A 21,408-nucleotide genomic window follows, 5' to 3' on the forward strand; every position below is an offset into this window, starting at 1 on the left:
TTTTAAAATGTAGTTCTAGAACACATCTAGAATGCTTTAAGAACCAGTTAGTTCTACAAAAGTTCTTATGGGGAATAAGAACACCTTACACTTACAAATAGCCAAATGAATTCATAGTAGCGACAGCAGTAGCAGCAGTAGTAGTAGTAGTTGTAGATGTAGTTGCTGTATTAGTAGTAGTAGTTGTTGTTGTTGTTGTAGTAGGTGTTGTTGTTGTAGTAATTGATGTAGTAGCAGTAGTGTTTTTATATCAGTAGAGGTTGTGGTGGTAGTAGTAGTAGTAGTAGCATTAACAGTTTCTGTAGCAATAGTAGTAGCAAAAGAGGTAGCAGTAGTAGTAGTTGTTGCTGTAGTAGAAGTTGTTGCTGCTGCTGTTGCTGCTGTTGTTGTTGCTGCTGTTGTTGTTGCTGCTGTTGCTGCTGTTATTGTTGCTGTTGTTGTTGGTGTTGTTGATGCTGTAGTAATTAAAGTAGTAGTTCTGCAGAAGTAGGAGTAGTTGTTACTTTCAAAGCAATTTCTACAAGTTTAAATTCCTTAACCCTGTCCAAGTGGTATACACACTGTTTTTTCTCAATATCAAACTCAGCCAGTCCAGGTTGTCAAATAACAATCTATCTGATAAGCCAAGCATGTGTTGTTCATCAGATGTTGGGTATGTTTGCTGCAAATCTATTGGTTATAAGATATAACAGCCTTTTCTAATTGGCTGAATTCAAATACAGAAAGTTTACCTGTTAGATTGAAACATGAAACATGGTGGACAATGTACTGGTTTAACTTGTTAAAATAAAGTAAAAGACATTTAACAAACAGAAGAGTTCATTAGTTTTTCCATTAAAAACACTTTCTTAAAATACTTATGTATTTATATAATTTGGAAAGTGACATGAAATATTGCTAAAGAGTGATGCATACAGTGTTTGAGCAGTCTGTCTAGGAATAGAACAACAACTGAAGGTTTGTGATTTTTATTATTTCTAAATATTCCTTTAAATTTAATCTTCTTATGACATTTTTGTAGACCTTTTTATGTGATATTTGAGGTTTTAGTATGGCAAATATTAGTTTAAAAGCAGCTGTCACCCAAATTTTCACTTAGTGGAGTTTGCAGGTTGAAAAAGGAAGTAATAAGACCTATGTGGAGAAATTAATAACGTTGAATGTAGTATCGGAATTTTATCATGCAATGTTATGGAACTGCAGGCTAAGGAAGTTTTTTACTGTGCATGTTGAGCACTCAATGCTCATTAATGGTGTTAATGTTTATCATTATCCCCCGCCATAGGCGGAGGGATATTGTTTTGGCGTTGTCTGTCCGTCGTTCCATCCTTACGTCTGTCTGTCTTTCCATCCGTCCGTAGCCATATCTTGGAAGCGCTTTGGCAGATTTCACTGAAACTTGGTATGAGTATGTATATGGATAAGAGGATGATGCATGCCAAATGGCATTGTACACCATTAGTTAATAACAGAGTTATGGCCCTTTGTATCTTGAAAAAATGCTTTTTGTGTGTCCTAGGCCATATCCTGGAAGTGCTTTGGCGGATTTCATTGAAACCTGGTTCGAGTATATATATGGATAAAAGGATGATGCACGCCAAATGGAATTGTACACCATCTGTTAAAAACGGGGTTATGGCCCTTTGTATCTTTAAAAAATGCTTGTTTGAGTGTCAAATATAATACTTATGTGTCCAGAAGCATGTTGGTGGGGGATATCAATTCAACGTATTTGCTTGTAAATAAAAAATTAAACCAATGGAATTGGTTTTTAGGTATCTGAGTGTGCATTTTCATACCAATAGAATTACACATCATTCTAATTATAGCAATAATAAATTTTTACTAATCATACCAACAAATTAAGTTAATGAATTACGTTCCCTATACATTTTCATTATGTGCTTTAATTACCATTGACCAGTTGATGGAAGATACTGCAGAGTTTGGCAGGGAAATAATCCAACAGCAAAGCGGCTCTTTAAGCGCATTTACCTAGAGGACTTACAGGGCCACAAATTCATGGTAAATATTGTCATGCCCTCGGCTAGATAAGTTATTTAATGTTAACCACCTGAAAGTATTTTGTCTTTTTGGAATTCAATATATTGGTCTAAGTCAGTTACACTTTTCTGGATCCTGGGATAACTTTAAAAGTTCTAAGTATTTTTTCATGAAACTTGAAACATGAACAGATGACAATAAGGACATTTTGCACGTCATTTCATGTTGTTTATAATGCAAGAATTCTGGTTGCTATGGCAACAAATATATTTAACAAACTTAAAATAGTGAAGTTTTACAGTTAGGGGACCATATTGCTTTGCAATCTCTTGTTATAGTTTGAATGTAAATAACTCTTTGCTTTAGACATTTTTATGATTTTTTATTCTGTAGAGCACATGTGAGCAGTATACAATGTACCTCATACCAAAAAGGACCCGGAGGCAGTGACTGGTGTTCAATATTCTCAGAAGAAAAGGAAAATGGCAGTGGAAGACTTGGACAAACATTTTTAAAAACTAGCCTCTGTGTTAAGCCTGGCAGTCTGTGGCTGGTGACATGTTTTATTTTGGTTACTTCTTGTATAAAAAAGACCAGTTATTTATTTTGTGAATTGTATTTTGTGTTTGTTTTTGGTCTTAATTTATTTGTTGTTTTTTTTAATTTAGGAATTTGAAACTTGGATAATTGAATTAAGTCCGTGTTCAACAGTACTGAGCATAGTATAATAAATAACCAATTTACAACAGTTGTTAATTTGTTATGTATTATTATTAACTATGCTCAGTACTTGAATACTGGCGGTCTGCATGGGAATTTGTTTTCTAAAAAGTTGGTTTCAGACTAAAATATTTGAAGTTAACCTTCGGAACTTTTCTAGAATTGTACTGGAACACATCAACTAGAATTTACTGAACTTCTGTTATCATACTGAAAGTGTTCTAGAATTAATAAGGAACAGTTGTTGAACGTTAAAATTTATGAGAAAAAATTCTAGAACAATTGTGCGTGATGTGTGTGTGCATGTAATTGTGTGTGTTTATGAACATATGTGAGAAAGGAAGTTTACTTGTCATTAGAGAAATGTAAAATTCTACTTCTATGTTTTATATTGTGCCTTTTATAAGTTTTTCTTTTCTCACCTGTATATGCGTGCATGTTTATGGATGTGTTTTTGAATGTGTGCATGCATGCTTGTGGTTAAGAGAGTAGGTACTTTATGAAAATGTAAAACCACTCATTTTTGAATATGTACTGTGACTGCATGTGTGTGGTTAATGATTGATGCCAGATCTTGTACTTGTTTAACTTCTATGATGAAACCTTTAGTTACATTCACATTTGTCATTTTCAAAATCAATAAAATGCCTTTGATCTATAATCTGTTTTTTTTTCTATTTTATTCCAGCTTTTTATTAATTTCCATAGCTTTTCAAGGAATTCCACGGCATTCTATGGAATTCCACGGCATTCTATGGAATTCCACGGCATTCCATGGAATTCCACGGCGTTCTATGGAATTCCACGGCGTTCTATGGAATTCCACGGCATACTATGGAATTCCACGGCATTCTATGGAATTCCACGGCATTCTATGGAATTCCACGGCATTATATGGAATACCACGGAATTCTATGGAATTCCACGGCATTTTATGGAATTCCATCCCATATCAAGTCCCCCTTCTGTTTTTTTCACTTTTCCATTGATTGCATGGAATCGGATGGAAAGTTAGTGCCAATACTCCACGGAATTCCATCTAACGATTTCCATAGAAATCCATATGATTCCACGGCAGATCTACAGACGGGAAGTTCAGAATCATCTTCCCTTGAAGTTGAGAAAAACATTAAATTACGCTTAAAAGATGAAGCAGGTTTTTTAAAACCTACACAGTTCTGTTCCATTAATGAAAACTGCACACGGATGCCAGTAAAAACAAGAAACAGTCGGAGACATGTGATGCTCCCCAAAGGTTTTTTTTGTCACAATATTGCACTATATATTCAGATAAAAGGAAACGTCTTGAGGGCACAGTAGTTGGGGGGACAATATTTTTTTATAGAAAATTTCAAAGGGCCATAACTCTGTGAAAAATCCTCCGACCAGAACCCGCTGATAATATGCACATCTCCTCTTGGTAGTGAAGCTTCCCATAAAGTTTCATTGAATTCCGGTCATTAGTTGCTGAGAAATCGCCCTGACAAAAATTGTGCACGGACGGACAGACAGACAGACGGATGGACGGACAGACAGACAGACAGACGCACACACAGACAGACGAAGTGGCGACTATATGCTCCCACCAAAATAAATGTTGGGGGAGCATAAAAAAAAGAAACCAATGTAAATAAAATGAACTATGAAATATTTGGGGGTTACAACACAAAATCATGGATAATGGTTATTTTGGGTTATAACACAACATCATAGATAATGGTTATTTGGGGGTTATAACAAAATCATAGATAATGGTTATACCAGTATCTTTTTCTATTTTGTTTAAAATAATCGGCCAATATATTAATATTAACAGTAGAAAAAAAATCGTTCCATGTAACTTCATTGAGTGCCTTTTACACTGCAATTCCCGACGCCCTTTGATGCAAATACTTATCTTGTAATATTCTTAAGTACTGACAAACTAGCTAATACAAGCAAGTGTGAGTTGGTGAACTAAAATATTTCTTGTTATGACTTAAATACTGTAAAATGGCAGAACATCCAAATAAAAAATATATATATTTCTGACTTTTTTCTCAAAGCTGTTTCATTTTTGGTTGCAGCACAGTTGCAAGGGCAAGATATTTTTTATTACCGCCTTGCAACTACTCACAGGCAGAAGCAAAGTGTTAATACAAGTCAGCAATCAACAGGTGTGGGTTTTATTGGAATTTTTAGGTATATGAGCTGCAAGTTGCAATGCCACATTGTATCTGCACTGCAGCCAAGGATAAACTTAGTTTTTTTCGGCGTAAGCTGTATTAAGCCAGCTTTTCACCCTGACTTGACCTTTGTAAGTGTCCAATAATATTCAAATAAAATTTCCCGCGGCTAGGAACGAATGAATACACTTCATTTATTCCATTGGCTGATTTGAGTATAACACCAGAACATTGGAAACATATCCGCGTCTTTGTAACACTGTTTTACTGCATGAAACAATTTTATCTCTAATGAAAAGGCTCAATAGATAGAACAGTTTTACAATCAATTTTCGACATAAATACAGTTTGTGCGTTCACCTTTTATTTTCAGAGAATTACCAGCGCAAAAGCGTTTATACTAAAGGCTATATTCTCATATTTAGTACTTACTTGCATTGCATTTCAACCTGCGAGATTTCGGGTCAATTCGCGGCCAGTGTGTGAAAGTCAGAGTTTATATACAGTTCATCACCGGAGTTCGAAGAAGGGGTTGCGATCTTTTCATTGAAGGAAAAAATTGGAATCTATGCTATTTTTGTCTGATAGAGTAAATAGTTTGTTTAGTCGCTTTGTCGATATATCAATATTTTAGGCACAGCTGTTGCCTTGGTCGTGTACAGTTGGCGTAAACAAGCCGTCGTTTCAGAAGCAGAATTGTTACCTAACTTTAATGCATTGCATTCCAATCCGCAAGGTATCAAGGTCAGTTTGCAGTCAGTTGCAGAAATCTTTATATAAACCCCGTCTCGTAAACTGTGTGCACTTGAAGTCTGTTTTGATCAGAAAGATACTAAATAAAGATATTCGGCGATATTATTGTGGTATCGATTTTTAATATGTTTTCAACATTTGCATGATAAGGACGAATTTTGATAAAATTAATTAGAAATATTTATCCATTTAGACCAGTTTATTAAGCATGAGCACAATAATTCACTATACTATAATTATGCAATTAAATAAGATTCGAGTATTGCCGGCTGACCTCTATGCACTCGTTTATTTTCATGTTTCTTGTGTTTTTATATTCTGTTAATATAGATATCTGAGTAATAATATCACATAAAGCAAAATAAGCCACGAAATCTGGCGCAACACCCCGTAATTGATTTGCTTGTGATGTAGCTAAGAACTGCGCAGAAAAAAGGCATCCGCTACTTTTTATCTCATAGAGATAACTTTTGATCGTTCATAAACATCGACCACAATCAACGCCGTATATCTTTTTTAAAGATATTTCTTGTTATTATTAAAAGACCATATTGAATTGTGATTGATTCTACAAATAACTGTTTAAATTTTCGTTTTTTATTTTTTTACAAACCCCTGCCTGTCAGACATTATTAAGAAGCCATATACATCAGAATATTAAGTCCAGATATATAGAAGCTTTGGTAAGGTTTATTTATCAATGGTTGAAAAGAGATCGAGTTTTTAGAACATCCTTAAAGTAAAGGTGTCCAGAAGCTAACAGAATATAGATGATCCTGAATGTTCTTGTATTCTTCATTTTAACTTCATATTTTGTTACCAGTTTTACTTATTTGCACAACACTGTCCTAGATCTTGTACCAGAATGGTTTCTTTTTCAGTGGAATAACATAATAAAACAGAAATAATTACTAACGGATGAAAAAGAGATGTAGCAATTCATCTTTTTAATGATGTGTTGATCCAATATTCTGTATCTAATTGGTAAAGACGTGCAACATTTGTCATACTGCCGTAATAAAGGACCATGGTCTGCTAGCATATCCATCATTTTGGTGATACCTAAAGGTTCTCAGCGTCAAAGACTTGTAATCTGAATAATTCTCCAACCAAAATCAACATGAACAAATCAATTGTATGTAATTTTTTTAATTTATAAGAACAAATACCGTCTTGAACCAAGCAACTCTAATTTGTTCTGGTAATTACTTCAAATCTAGGGCCTGTATTGTTTAAGATCTTATAATAAAAAGATTAACAGATATTTTTCAAAGAAGTGTTTAGCGCAAACATCAATATTTATGTAACTTCAGTAATTATATGACCTTTATATTTCGGGTAACTATAACTTATTTTAGGTACATTTTTAGCAACAACATTAAGTTGTTTCTAATTAAAAAATATGAACACATGTGTCACTATGATGTCACAGCTAGATGACCCTGCATTCCACTGTTGACTCTTATTGAAACTCAGCTGATGTCAAAGACAAGATATTTATTGCCATAGACAACTTTTCACCTCTGAGCAACCTTGACCTTTCAAGTAATTAGATGGATGATACATTTGACAGTCAGTCGCCTCATGGTAGTTAGTTTTGGTTATCTTAAAATTGCATGATAAATGACAAAATTACGGCCCTAACAAGCCCTGAAATGATGATTATAGATAAAGTAAGAAGGCTTGCAAAGATGCCATGATAACAGCTCTTTTTAAGTTTTAGTCCAATTGCTCACTTCAAGTCACATTTGAGGACATATTAATCTGCAGCAATCTGTCATTCATATTTGTCAACTGACAAAAAAACACTGTTTATGATCCAACATAAGCAATCAATATCTAATCATCCGCTGTAGCATTTCTTTGCACCAACGAGTTCCTTAAGCGTTTACAGTGAGCCATAAAAATCACGAGTATTAACACAGGAAGTGGTTACAATCAGCACTTCCTGGTAGTTATGGTGACATTAAAAGGAACAAAGCAAGCACTGAATTTACCTGTTAGTTCTTCAAAATAGTTCCTCTTTTAGAAAATGTCTGAACAAGGTGTCTTCAGTGCCATTATGTGATGCATGACAAACATTCTGTCGTGACTGTTGTTATTTTATTGGATTTCAAATACAAATAAGTTAATTTTGTTGAATATGTATGTATGAAGAATCGAATATATCTCATGAACAAGACTATTGCCAAGCAATATATGTCTCCTACCGGCTCCAGCATTGTCAGAAATAAATATTATTATTTTTTAAATATTTGTTGCCATAGCAACCAGAATTTTTGACGTAGGAACAAAATGAAATGACGTGCATAATGTCTGTATTGCCATCTATCAATGTTTCAAGTTTTATGAAAAAATATTAAGAGCTTTTAAAGTTATCGCAGGATCCAGAAAGTGTGACAGACTCACAGACTGACAGACACACAGAGCACAAACCATAAGTCCCCTCTGGTGAAACCGGTAGGGAACAAAAATCTACAATAAATCTGAACAAGCATGCACATCATTGCTTAATACAATTAAATGCTAAAAAAGTCATTCAGGAAATTGCTTTAAAAATCAATTAGGCAATAATTATTATAAAGTCAAATGAATAAAAGTAATATGCTTTTGTTATTTTGAACATATTGTTGCTGGAAGCCTCATGCATGTATACAGTCAGAATTGTTAACCATAAATCATATGTGAGACCCATAGACAAACCAGTTTTTTCGGCATAGCTGTATAAGCCAGCTTTTCACCTTACCTGATTTTTATAAGTGTCCAATAAAATTCAAATAAAATTTCCCGTGGCTAGATTATGACGAATGAATACACTTCATTTATTCAATTGGCCGATTTGAACATACCACCAGAACATTGGAAACATGGATGCGTCTTTGTAATACTGTTTTACTGAATGAAACAATTGTATCTCTAATGAAAAGGCTTGATAGATAGAACAGTTTTACACTCAATTACTCTCAACTTCAACGCAGTTTGCGCGTGCACCTTTTATTTTCAGAGGATTGCTAGCACCAGTATCAGGGTCAAATCGCTGCCAGTGAAATAATCGTAGACGCTATTGCGCGAACTAGGTGAAGTATTTGGGTTATCTGGAAGACTTGTGGTCAGCAGCAATAAATCACTCTGGTTAACCTTCTCAAAGAGTCAATCTCAGCATGTTGTCTCATTAACAGCTACAGACCATTATTGTATTGCTGATATTTAGGGCTGAAGTCTGTCTGACTCAAGAATCTGGCATATACCCTGGACTGTGGAATTTTCTTTAGACCAGAAATATGTAAAATGAAAATATTCAGCAATATAATTTTGGTATGTCAATACTAGATTCTTAATGTGTTTTCAACAATATCATGATAAATAATATTTTTGATTAATTTAACAAGAATTATTCCACCATATTGACTAATGTATTAAGCATGAGCGCGATGATTCTCAATACTGTTAATAATCGACAAACCACTAAAACAGGTTTGTTGAAGAACGCGCGTATAAATATTTAAAATATGTAAGGAAACATCGCGTGTGGCCGGTTGACTTAATGTTTTAATTTAACTTCCATTCTTCTTTTGGTTTTCTGTTTTGTATCTATAGGTTTATGACCAGCAATATGTAATAATGTAAAATAAGCCGCGAAAACTCCGCGTAAAATCCTTACTGCGTGTGATGCAGCTAAGAACTGCACAGAAAAAGACATTCCCTATCTTTGATCTCATTAATTGAACTCTTTACCTTTCACCAAATCCAACCACAATCAAGGCCGTATATCTTTTTTAAAGATATTTCTTGTCAATAAATGTATGCCCTCTATACTGGCTGCCTGGTTGTCAATAGGTGCAATTATTAAGACATTGTTCAATATATCATGACCTTGTGACCTTGACCTTTGATCTCCTGATCACAAAACAAAAGGTGTCTTCCTTTCCCGTAGACTTTTAAGATACTAATATATGAATTATAAAACCTTTCTTAAGATATTGAGCATAAAGATTACATTCTAATTTCACCAGACCCTGTGAATTTGACATCGTGACATATTTACTTTTAAACAGGACACTGCCTTACCAACTGGATACAAATATGGAATAGCATAGCTCAAAGAGTTCTCAATTCAGTAGCCTTCAAAAATAAAAAGGTTTATGAAAACAACAACAACAACAATCTTCATGTGACAAGCCCTGTCTGTGACCTTGACCTATGGACTCTTAAAGGGACCGTCAACCAGATTGACGAAAAAAAGAAAAGTTCTAAAATACTGTATTTTTTAACAATTATTAGTTTATATTGATTAAAATATCATGACTGGTATATTACAATACTTGAAAAAGTTTGTATATTTGGTAATAAAATTTCGCAATGTGAAATCGAAAGTACATCACGAAAAAAGGTGACATAACGATATACACACTATAAAAAAAAAGCAAGTAGATTGATCATTTTATATATAAAATTAACTTTGCAAGCACAATTTGAATTCCTGGGTTAACTACGTGACGATGATGATCAATCTACTTGCATTATTTATAGTTAACTCTGAGGTAGTTACCTGGTACACATACCCAGTAAAATGTTATTACCGAATATACTGAAAATATGAAAACTTTACAACTTTTTTAAGTGATGTAATATACCAGTCATGCTATTTAATCAATACAAGAAACCTTCGGAGACGGGTGATGCTCCCCAAAGGTTTGTTTTGTCACAATATTGCACTATATATTCAAATAAAAGGAAACGTCTTGAGGGGCATAACTTTGGACAAAATAATACGATGGATGGTTTAGCAACTTAAAAATTTCAAAGGGCCATAACTCTCTAAATAAATCATCTTACCAGAACCCACAAATAACATTCGCATCTCCTCAAGGTAGTTAAGCTTTCCATAAAGCTTCATTGAATTCCAGTCAGTAGTTGGGGAGAAATAGCCCGGACAAGAATTGCACTATATGTACAGTTTATAGAAAATTTCAAAGGGCCATAACTCTGTGAAAAATCATCCGACCATAACCGGTTGATAAAATGCACATCTCCTGTTGGTAGTAGAGCTTCCCATAAAGTTTCATTGAATTTCCCGTAATAAGTTGCTGAGGAATAGCTCGGACAAGAATTGCACTATATGTACAATGGAAAATTTCAAAGGGCCATAACTCTGTGAAAAATCATCCGACGAGAACCGGCTGATAATATGCACATCTCCTCTTGGTAGTGAAGCTTCTCATAAAGTTTCATTGAATTCCAGTCATTAGTTGCTGAGAAATAGCCCGGATAAGAATTGCACTATATGTACAGTTAATGGAAAATTTCAAAGGGCCATAACTCTGTGAAAAATCATCCGACCAGAACTAGCTGATAATGTGCACATCTCCTTTTGGTAGTGAAGCTACCCATAAAGTTTCATTGAATTCCGGTCATTTGTTGCTGAGAAATAGCCCGGACAAGAATTGCACTATATGTACAGTTAATGGAAAATTTCAAAGGGTCATAACTCTGTGAAAAATCATCTGACCATAACTGGCTGAGAATATGCACATCTCCTGTTGGTAGTGAAGCTTCCCATAAAGTTTCATTGAATTCCGGTCATTAGTTGCTGAGAAATAGCCCGGACAAAAATTGTGCACAGACGGATGGACGCACGGACAGATGAAGCGGCGACAATATGCTCCACTAAAAAAATTTGGGGGAGCATAATAAACTAATAATTGTAAAAAATACGGTATTTTAGACCGTATTTTAGAACTTTTATTTTGTTCGTTAATCTGGTTGACGGTCCCTTTAAGTGTCTTCTTTTCCTCTCCAGCAGCAATAATATTTGCATGAAACAAGCATCATCTAGAGGTTGTATGGTTACGGTCAACGGGCTAACCGACAGACAGAAGCAAAGCCAGGTGATCCCACTATTTAGACATGAGGCTAAATAACATTGTAATATTACGAAAAAAGGATAGCCGCAATTATATGATTATGTCTTTAGTAATATCAAACTTTTTGCATAATATTTATACATTCAATGTAACATTGCATCATAATAATACCATGGCTTAATATGTCAAAAATGTCACTTCTTTTCCTGAATGAATAAAACCCTCAACATTAAAATATTCTCAAATTTGTGTTTGCTAAAAGGAGTGTATACATGCCAAAGACAGTTTTCAGAGTGGCAAAAATATTAAATTATTATTTATGATTATTATGTTTAACAGACATACATTGTAGTGCATGGTAGGGAGGAATTCAGAGATGATTAGCCACATATAGTTTACTCTTAGTCCTCTCAAAAAGCAAAGAAGCTGCTTGATTTGCCTTCAGATTGAATGGAAATTTCTTTCATCAAAACTAATTACAGTTCATCGACAGAGCGCGACTCTGAAAATTGCGGTGATGTCTTCCACAACAATAGGAGTTTAACAAGGATTCAGAGAATTTGCATTCATTATCTGTTTGTTAAAGAATTCAAAGCTCACAGGGCAAGTGATTGTGCTAACTATAGAACTATGGGATTGTATTTGAAACAGTTGGTTCACATCAATCACTTCACTAAGGATTCTGTCTCTTATAATTGTTCCAGAATATCATTCCCATAGACTTTGTATGCCACTGTAACTGTAACAATAACATAAATGTCCAACATGCATTAGTCAATGAAAAACATTTAATTTCACATTAAGGAAAATACATTCATTTTTGTTGTTAGATATTAAAGGGATCTTTTCACGGTTTGGTAAATTGACAAAATTGAAAAAAGTTCAGATTCGCAAATTTTTGGTTTAGTTATGATATTTGTGAGGAAACAGTATTACTAAACATTTGCCATGGTCTAATATAGCCATTATATGCATCTTTTGGCGATTTAAAAACCTAAAAATTATAAAGCGTTGCAACGAGAAACGATTGAATAATTTGGAGAGTTCTGTTGTTGTTGTTTAAATTTGTTAAACTACAAAGATTGCTTATATAACATATAAAATCTGCATCTTATGTATGCTTGGCAGGATAGCTCAGTTGGCTAATGCGTTTTTACTTCAGGATTCCGGGGGTCACTGGTTCGAGCTCTGCTGCGGGATACTTTTTTTTTTCCATGTTTAAATTTTATTTTGATTTTTTACTGGAGCTTTTAAAATTTAATGTTTACATTTATTAATATAAAGCATTTAATGACAAACTTCAAAACATGCCAAAATCTGTGAAAAGGCCCCTTTAAGTATGCTATAATGTAAACTAAAGAACACACTTGAAAGTCACAAATAACATAAATTATACCAGTAAATGTACTATATGCAACAGAAATAATAACATGTCACATATAAAACAGTCATTTAATGTTATTAAGCACACAATATAAATGTAACATATGAAACAGATATTTAATGTCCATTAAGCACACAATATAAATGTAAAATATGGACCAGACATTTAATGTCCATTAAGCACACAATATGAATGTAACATATGAAACAGATATTTAATGTCCATTAAGCACACAATATAAATGTAACATATGAAACATATATTTAATGTCCATTAAGCACACAATATAAATGTAACATATGGAACAGACATTTAATGTCCATTAACACCCCAATATAAATGTAACATATGGAACAGACATTTAATGTCCATTAGGAACACAATAAAAATGTAACATGTGGAACAGGATTTAATGCCCATTAATCACACAATAAAATGTAACATATGGAACAGACATTTAATGTCCATAAGGAACACAATATAAATGTAACATATTAAACAGATATTTAATGTCTACTAAGCACACAATATAAATGTTCCATATGGAACATACATTTAATGTCCATTAAACACACAATATAAATGTAACATATGGGACAGACATTTAATGTCCGTTAAGCACACAATATAAATGTTACATATTGAACAGGCATTTAATGTCCATTATAAGCACACAATATAATTGTAACATATGAAACAGACATTAAATGTCCATTAAGCACACAATAAAATGTAACATATGGAATATACATTTAATATCCATAAGGAACACCATATAAATATAACATTTGAAACAAATATTTAATGTCCATTAAGAACACAATATAAATGTAACATATGGAACAGACATTTAATGTCATTTAAGAACAAAATATAAATGTAACATATGGAACAGACATTTAATGTCCATTAAGACCACTATATAAATGTAACATATTGAACAGACATTAAATGTCCATTAAGAACACAATATAAATGTAACATATGGAACAGACATTTAATGTCCATTAAGAATACAATATAAATATAACATATGAAACAGAGGAGGCACTAAGTTTTGTGTATGGCACATACAGAACTGGCATGAAATGTAAAACATTGAAGGGAAAAAGCGCATTTAAAGGACTCAGGTTCACAGATTTTTGTATTTTTATAATTGTCATTTACAGTCAATCTTGTGGATGTGACCACTTTAATAATGCGGGCTATGTCTTATGCAACCACTTTGAATCCCCCCCCCCCGAGCGTTTTCACTCTATTTTGAAATTAAATTTAAAGCAACTTTTGTCTACATGACCAGCGACTGCTGATTTTTCAGTATTTCGATGTCCGAATTTTGGATTTAGTGACCATGTGGTGGTAACATTTGAAAATGTGTTGATAGTTCAGGGACATACTTAATCGCCTATTTATCGTCAGTTTGACGTAATCAAAGGAAAGCCGCTAATCCTGTCAAGAAGCCATAAAACTACACTTTCTCGGCGATAAAATTGGCTTCCTTTGTCTTACTCAACATGTTATACTAATTGTATAATAGCATGTGCATAGCTCCGCTTTTTTCATGTTTAACTGAGAACAAAATTAGAGTTAACGGTTAAGTGCAGTGCTCTACCGGATGCGCTGATATTGGACACATGATTCATGCATGTTAACCCTTTGCATGCTGGGAACTTTGTCGTCTGCTAAAATGTTGTCTGCTGAATTTCTAAAATTAACATTTTCTTTGATTTTTTTCAAAGAATACTATCAGAATAGCAAACAGTTTGGATCCTGATGAGACGCCATGTTCTGTGGCGTCTCATCTGGATCCAAACTGTTTGCAAAGGCCTTCAAAATTCGGTTCCAGCACTGAAAGAGTTAAGTCCAGATAATTTGAAACCATAATTTCTCGGCATAAGCTTTGCAACAAATGAATATGCTCGTCTCTGCTTTCTGGGAAAGGCCAAGTAGCTCCTATATACCAACTTCCCGTACATTTCCAAAAAAAAAGAAGAACATTTGTGTTATAAATTCTTAAAATACATTTATCTTCAAAAACCGCAACAGGGTTTTGTTGGATTATTATTAGTTATAAAATTGCAAGATTATGATATGTTAAACTATGCTAATATCTGGATTATTTTATATAATTTAAATTTTAAAAAGATAGTTGTGTCACAGAATCCGTCAATCATAATTTGAAACTGACGATGAAACAATGAAATCCTGGACTGTATGGGACTTGAACCCATGACTGTCCGAGACTTGAATTTGAAACAGTCCTGGACATTAACCCTGGACTGAACAGGACTTAAACCTGGGACTTTCAGGGACTTAAACTTAGGACTGGGTAGGACTTGAACCTAAGACTGTACTGGACCTGAACCCGCTATTGTCCAGGACTTGAATCCAGGACTGCACAGGACTTGAACCTGGGATTTCTTGGACTTGAACCTGGAACTTGAATCCAGGACTCTCCGGGACTTTAACCTGGGACTTGGCTGGACTTGAACCCTGGGACTTAAACCCTGGACTGTCCTGAACAAGAACCAGGGACTTTACTGCACTTGAACCCGGGACTTTCTGGGACTTGAACCCGGGACTTTCTGGGACTTGAACCCAGATCTGTCCACAACTTGAACCCAGAACTATCTTTGACTTGAACCCGGGTATGTGTGGGATTTGAACCTGGGACTATGCAGGACTTTAACTCTGGATTTAAGTGATCTGAACCTGAGACTATTCGGGACTTGAACCTGGGATTTCTGGGACTTTAACCTGGACCTAGAAACCAGGACTGCTCCGGACTTGAGCCCTGGACCATCTGCTACCAGAGCTAGTGCTTTACCACCTGAGCTTTCTTGGTCACCACAGAACTTCTCCACTTAAGAAAGTAACTTTAAGACATCAAGACATCAAGAACCAAAACCTTTTACAAAACAACATGCCCCAAAAACCTTTCCTGAAGAAATAGGTTAAGAAGCAGGATAATATATTTGTATAAATTTATTATCAACATCACATCTGAATAAATATAAACTATTTAAGCAAAGAAACTGTAAAGTTCTTTTGCAAATTCTGGCTGTCTGCATAACAAGCAGGGCAACTTAATTTTCATTATTGAAAGACGCAGTCATTTGTTTTTTACTTGAATCAGTTATCAAGTTTGTTAATTCCGGCTTACACCAGCAGGGTGAAGAAACGCTTCTATTTCTGCCTAGCAGCGTGGTCGGTAATGAGCACCTATAAGACCGCCTTTCATATTCAACCATGTGAGAAATGAGATCAGGCTACCAAAGATGGGATGCTATTGATTTAGGTGCTTAAATTAATGATTGCAGTCTTTATCTTATTCTTATCTTCTCATGCTCTGTTTGCCCTGCCCTTGTCAAAAAAGTGAGCAAAATCCGGTTATAACCCAGTTTTAAACTGGGTTTAACCCTGCGGTATTGGCACCGAGCTAAAAGCGAGTCTTTTAAACACACTTTTTGCTTACCGACTTGGTTTTATCTGAGTTGAATCTTGGTTTAACTCGCTTAAAGCCAACATAGTGGTTTTTTTAACCGTCTTAAGTGGGTTTAAAGTGAGTTTTTTCAGGCATCTGTGTTTAACTCTGTGGTATTTGCACTGTGCTAAAAGCGGGTTTTTCAGACACGCTTTTAGCTTACCGACTGGGTTTTTTAGCTTACCGACTTGGTTTTTTCTGAGTTAAATCTTGGTTTAACTCGCTTTAAACCAACATAGTGGGTTTTTTAACCATCTTAAGTGGGTTTAAAGTGAGTATGATTTTCTACAAGTTGGTTTTTTGAGGTTTTTTAAACATGCTTAGACCAACTTCTGTCTGTGGAGTTGGTTTTAAGTGGGTAAAAAGTGTGTTTTTTATGTGAGCTATAAGCAGGCTAAACACGGTTTTTAAGTGAGCGAAAAGTGAGCTGAAAGCAAGCCTTTGTTAGTTTTTTTCACAGTGAAAACATGCTTTTAACTCGCTTTAAACCTTAGTTATTAACAGTATTTTATCTGTGAAAAAAACAAAAGCAATTTGTGGGTTTGGGTAAGTTGATTTTTGTGGGTTTTAACAGTGTTTTAGTGAGTTTTTTTTAAGAAAGTAGTTTTTTTGTGAGCCTTTTGTGGGATTTTGCAGTGTGAAAAAAAATATTTTGGACTGATATGTTCTAGAAAAATGGTTTTTGTGAAGCAATTACAACAGTTCATTATAAGCCCAATGTGGTTAAAAGGGAAAAAAACACAATGTGTACGAAAATTATGTTTATATGACAAAAATAGTACACCGCAAATTAATACTAACAGATTATTTTTACAATACATTATAAAATAATAGACATTTATGGAAGATTTTAAAGCAAAAGTTTGACCGCAATGGACCACTGCGGGTGGAGTATTTAGACCGCAGCTGCTGCAGAGACCTGGATCTCAGCTGTTGGAGGTACCTGAACCGCAGTGGAATGAGGAACCTGGATTTCAGCTTAAGGAGGGACCTTGACGGCATACGGTGTTGGGACCTGCACAGCAGCTACTGGAGAGACCTTGACCGCTAGGGGACCTGGAAAGCAGCCAGTGCAGGGACCTAGACCTGATCTTGGCGGGTGGAGGGACCTGGAAAGCAGCTGGTAGAGACCTGGAAAGCGGGCGCTGGAGCGACATGTAGTTGTTCCATTGATGCTGCTTGTGTCCTTCTCCTCTTGAGCATCTCTTATGCCAGTTGATCTGCAAAGGATTAATACCATATCACTTTCAAAAGGGCAAGGCATTCTTCAAACATGTTGATTGGTTATGTTTTTGTTCCACTTAACTATGAAATATTGCTGTTATGGTAATCTTGTTGCTTTAATAATAATAAATTTAAGTTATTTGCTTGTTGTTTTTGTTTGTTTATTTTTGAAATTTTAATCCCGTGATCACATGTGACTTAGCACTTTTCATCAATTATTAAAAGAAATTGCGTTTGGTAGAAAATGCAGTTTGAAAATGTACCAAGATGCGTGGTCTCATTTGGCTGTGTGGTCTGGTGGCATTGTAAATGCAATAACCTGTATAGTTTACCTCTCAACAAATCGAGCTTTCTTGGTCAAGGACAGGGCGAGGTTTTCCCACTCTTGTTCCCCTCAAGTTTGCCAGCTTGTGCAGGGTAAAAACCAGGTTTAAAAGTCCATACATCAGGCAGGCGATGATGCACATTTTTTCCAAAGGATCTTCCCAACGATGTCAATTTTGCCTTGTGGCAAGAGTTTAACCTTCAAAATTAAAATATATATGTTCTAATTAAGTAAGAGGGAAAGAAATCCGTTCAGTAATAACCAGAAATAGATATAAATAAAATTTTAGATGACAATAACCATGAAACACAACCATAATTATTCACTGTACACAACATTTACACTTTTTCATGTGTAAGTTTATCTATTTTTGCTTCAAAATGTGTTGTTTATCCTTTAAATTGCAATACAATAACTTATCCATTTACATTTCCCAGTGACAATACATAAATATGATAATGATCATAATTAATTCAATAAACTAAATAAAAAAAGGGGTGAAGAAATGACAATACAAACCTGTTAAAACTGTTCTTCAGTATTCCAAAAACAACAACAGGCAGTTCAACCTCCTTTCCAACCAACTTATTATTGATTTCCACATTGCAGTAAAAAACACATTGTTTTCATCACACAATACTTCATGCTGACAGAATTTCAAGACATTTTACACTACCATTATAAGTCTTTCACTTCTTTATATTAATGTTGCTGAATTAAATTTAGCTCAATATTCAGTTGCTGACACCAGCTTGTTTTTCAAAAGTTGTTGTTTTCAAAAAGATAACTTCCTCAGTGCAATAGCCAATCAAAAGCCTTATATCTTATTCCACACAGCCTTATCTCTAGGACCCCATCAGTAGCCTTATCTACCCCTAGATAATCAGTACCCTGTTTAGCTCTGAATGCCTGACAGATTGTTAACTGTTTATTGTTAGTGGTGTGAAATAAGGGTGTTTTAAGGTATTGTCTTGTTATTTTGTTGACAGTTTATGTAACACAGGTAATGTTTGGCATTTTATTATTTTATTCCAAATTAAGAAAATGGATATGATGGTATCATATGCAAATATCAAAATCTTGCATAACTTATGTACAAAAATAAATAGATTATTTCCAAAATAATGTTTCCAATACCATAATTATTTAAATATGCAGATTTTACAAGTAAATACTGTTTTAAACAAATATAAACAATCATATGAGATTGTTTAAAAAAAAATAAAAAATTAAGACATAAAACAATCATAAGATATTGTTTATAATAAAAACAAACATAAAGAAAAAATTCAAAGTGAAACACAAACTCTTTCATTTTCATGTATAAAACTAAGCTTGACCATTGTTAGTTTTTGTCAGTGATACTTGTTGTCCATCTGTGAACCTGTGATGTTCTGAAAGAGCCATTTTCATCCAATATTCCCTAAAAATTATGGGGAGCACACAAATGTACAATAGGGACAATGGCAAACAAGCTGTAAAAAAAGCCCCTTTACAATTGACTTGTTTTATTTATGGCTATAAACATCAAACAAAGACCCAGTTGAAGAATTATTGTTTCATTGATGAGTTATATTAATAAACAAAAGACCAACTTGTTGAAAAGTGTGTTAAAGTGAGTCTTTAAGCCTCGTTGCAGCTCTCAACTTATTTACAAAAAGACCAAGTTAAACTCGCTTAAACCCACTTCTGTTTAAAAAAAGACCAACTTCTGTTGTAAAAGACACGCTTATAAAACAAAAAGACACACTTAAACACACATAAACCAACTCATAAATAAAAAGGCTCACTTTTGACACACAAAAAACCGACTTCTTACTGAAAAAAACTCGCTTAAACACACATCTTCTTAAAATAACCAACTTTAAACTCAGTTAAGCACAGTTTAGCGCACATAAAACTCACTTTTATTAGCAAAAACCAACTTCCGCTAAGAAAAACTCAGAAAAAACACAGTTTTATGTTGGTTTAAGTGTGTTTTGGTATGAAAGTGGGTTATTTTTTGACAAGGGTGACTTTCAGGAAAATCTCCGGCTTTGCAGGATTAATTACCCATCGAGATACTGTCCGCAATTGCATGTTTTTTATCAGCTAGTTTGTGACTTATTGATTGCAAAAGATGTTTTCTTTCTTGAGATGATGTTTAATTAGAAAAAGAAGACAAAGCACTGAAGTCAATTATACAGCGTAAAACACCAATAGCTTTGTAACAGACAAAACAGATTAGTTTCCAACTGGATTATGTTGTTGGAGTAAGAACAGGATCTATCTAAGCTTCATTAACCTAGCTTAAGTACTTTTTAGTAATGACAGGATGCAGATTTTAGTTTTCAATTATTTATGTAACCATAGTAACCACAATTATGGTCTGATGAAAATAAATGAAATTTCCATATTCACCATCAGATCCTCTATCCACATACAGAGTTTCATCAACCCAGCTTAAGTACTTTTTGAGTTGTTGCAGGCTCCAAATGTTAGGTTTCATGTATTTCTGTACTCATATTTGTGTGTGAAAAATTAACAACAACAACACTGGAATCGCAAACATATTCCCTTTAAGTCCCTCTATCCCCATACGAAGTTTGACCAACCTAGCCTAGAACACTGTATTATGTGAATTTGGAAAAAGACATCAAACTGGGATTGGACATCATTTTGGTGATTTTCTCAAACAAAACTATTAATTTCATGATCTGAATTTATTTTTGTAATATTTTATCTATACTACAAGCTTAATAAGCAATTTCCATGACTTTTTCATTAACAGTGATTGTATTTTCATCATTTTTACTGTATTTATAAACTGTGTCCATGCACCACATGGACACAGTTTCATTTCATGAGGATTTAAAAAAAATCAATAAACAATCCAGTTTGGCAGTAAAATTAATTTAAATGATGCTAATATATATGCAAGTATCTGTTTTGATTATAATTTGTCAAACAAAATAAATACAACATATAAAACTGAATATTATGCATTTTTGAAAAAAAAAAAAATTTATTCCCAAATTTATGTCTTATTCCAACTTCACATAATACTGTGTTCCTAGGTACCTTTTAAGTAAATGAAGTATTCAGATTTTTCTGACGGACAGACCATGAATGAACAGACTTGTTGCAATAATACAACTCCCAGCTATATTGACCCTCCGGGTGGGTCGCTACAAATGTACTCATAAAAGCTCAGAGCATTCAAGAAGAACTAATGAACAGACCTGTGGGCAAAACTGAAATAAAATGAATATTCACCATAGGGCTCTATATCAAACAAAACTTTAGCAAGATAGCTTACACTCTTATGGAGTTATTGCAGGATCCAGATTGCAGTTTTCTATTATTTCTTCAACCAGTGAATGTCTGGTAATTGGGATGAAAAGTAATATACAAATCTTCCTAGGGATTAAAAAGTTCCAGAGACAAAATACAATATCATGACCTTTGATTTTGTATTGTAACCTTGACCTTTCACTGAGGAGCAT

General features: G+C 34.2%; 2 long non-coding RNA genes across 2 annotated transcripts; one reads left to right on the forward strand and one right to left on the reverse strand.

Annotated features, from left to right (window-relative positions):
- The first annotated feature begins 719 nt into the window (after nucleotides 1-719).
- LOC127865128 (uncharacterized) lies at nucleotides 720-2,856 on the forward strand. Its single transcript, XR_008042502.1, has 3 exons — nucleotides 720-957; nucleotides 1,925-2,025; nucleotides 2,398-2,856. It is a non-coding gene; the product is annotated as an uncharacterized LOC127865128 (long non-coding RNA).
- A 14,266-nt stretch (nucleotides 2,857-17,122) lies between these two features.
- Nucleotides 17,123-19,929, reverse strand: LOC127865126 (uncharacterized). Its single transcript, XR_008042496.1, has 3 exons — nucleotides 18,443-19,929; nucleotides 17,931-18,121; nucleotides 17,123-17,594 (listed from the first exon to the last, which is right to left on the reverse strand). It is a non-coding gene; the product is annotated as an uncharacterized LOC127865126 (long non-coding RNA).
- Between the last annotated feature and the right edge of the window lie 1,479 nt (nucleotides 19,930-21,408).

This window comes from Dreissena polymorpha, chromosome 1, assembly GCF_020536995.1.
Source record: "Dreissena polymorpha isolate Duluth1 chromosome 1, UMN_Dpol_1.0, whole genome shotgun sequence".
Classification (NCBI taxonomy): domain Eukaryota; kingdom Metazoa; phylum Mollusca; class Bivalvia; order Myida; family Dreissenidae; genus Dreissena; species Dreissena polymorpha.